We start from the raw sequence: 2,025 nt of genomic DNA on the forward strand, positions 1-2,025 counted from the left end.
CTTTTTTATTTGTTGACTTATTTTTTTTATTGCTTCCATCTGGTAGAGCTTCATGAAGTTCACCATACTTCTACACAGAATTTTGAAATTCTGACTAAAAAAATGTTTATGCTAATTTAGGCATATTTTTCAAAATTCATATAAAATGCTGCTTCTTTATTTGTTGGCATCGTTTTATTTATTTTCTTCCATCTGGTAGAGCTTCATGAGGTTCACCAAACTTCTACACAGTATTTCAAAATTTTGACTAGAAAAAATTTATGCTAATTTATGCATATTTTCAAAATTCACATAAAATGCTTTATTTGTTGACCGATTATGATTTTTTTCTTCCATCTGGTAGAGCTGCATGAGGTTCACCAAACTTCTATACAAAATTTTGAGTATAAAGTTATTCATGCTAATTTATGCGAAATTTATTCATAAATCACAGAAAATGCCTCTTCTTTATTTGCTGACCGATTTTTATTTATTTTTTCTTCCATCTGGTAGAGTGCATAAGGTTCACCAAACTTGTACACATAATTTTGAAATTTCGACTAGAAAGTTATGCTGATTTATGCAAAATTTATTCATAAATCACCCCAAAAAATGCTTTTTCTTCATTTGTTGATCAATTTCAATTTTATTTGCTTCATGATAGCTCTAGGTGGGGATACAAAATTTCTACACAGAAATTAATTAAATATGCTAATTTATGCATATTTTTCAAAACTCGCAAAAAATGCTTATTTGTTGACTGATTTTGATTTTTTTTGTTCCATCTGAGAGCTACATGAGGTTCACCAAGGTTCTACACAGAATTTAGAAATTTTGACTAGAAAAGTTTTCCTTATTTTTTTCTACGAAATTTATTCATAAATAAAAAAAAAATGCTTCTTCTCTGTCATTTCTTCATCAATTTCAATCTGCTTCCTCAATTTATACCACCAATATAATTCACTACAGTGTCAACTGGCCTGAAATAAAAAATTGTGTTCAATTTCTTTGCGAGATGCCAAATGAGCTCCACATCATTGATGTGCTAGTTTTGTAATTAACACGAGAATTGTTTCACTCACTTCTTAGTATCAACTGAAAATTACGGTAATTCAATTGGGAAGGGGTTTGCAAGGACAATACTGCAACTCACATGTTCATGTGGATTCATTCATTGCAGTCATGACTTATGTTGACACAAGTTGAATTTTACATCACTGCAAAGAAATATACGATTATCCAAGGTATCAGATTATTTGGGAGAATTCTTTTCAGCGGTACAGGAGTTATGTGTCCATGATACATTTTCCCATTAAATTGACAATTTTGCTGACTCACTCGGTATACATATAATATTGTTGTCTAAGACGGACATATGGAGGGTTTCAATACAAAGTCGGTTTTCAGGAAAGTCGTTAATTTTGTACCAATTATTTGCATTGTATTGATAACAATCAATGTGTTGTTTCTGAACAAAGATTTCATTAACAAATATTACTGAAGTAAAAACTAAAAAGATTTAAAAACAAAGAAATATGTAAGAATTCCAAAACAAGCTTAATGAAACAATATTAATAATAGTTCCATTTATATAGCGCTTTTTGTCTCCCTGATTGTCAGACTGTCTGAATATTGACTGAATTTTTAGTGAAAAACTTGAGATTTTCAACATCTCCCTGATTCATACATAGATTTCTTTCATTGGATTGTCGTGTAATTGAGAAAGATCTCGGTAAATTCTCCCTGAAAGTTGAATATTATAGTTGGTATTGGTAGCTCTGTGATCATTTGGCAGAATGGATGGGAAAGCAATTGCATAATTATAAATTATCATCAACATTAACGTCAACATCATCATTATCATCATCACTATTTATAGCATTACCACTAGTCATAACTTGGTTATTTTTCTTCACCGTTGTGCTTATTTATGTATTGCATCTATCAAATCTACTTAATCACAGGGTACGGTGACCCTTACAGGCTTGAGTCATTTGTTCAGGGGAATGTACACACACATACAATAATGCACAAAACATGGAAGCC

Source organism: Lytechinus pictus, chromosome 7 (genome assembly GCF_037042905.1).
Source record: "Lytechinus pictus isolate F3 Inbred chromosome 7, Lp3.0, whole genome shotgun sequence".
Lineage (NCBI taxonomy): Eukaryota > Metazoa > Echinodermata > Echinoidea > Temnopleuroida > Toxopneustidae > Lytechinus > Lytechinus pictus.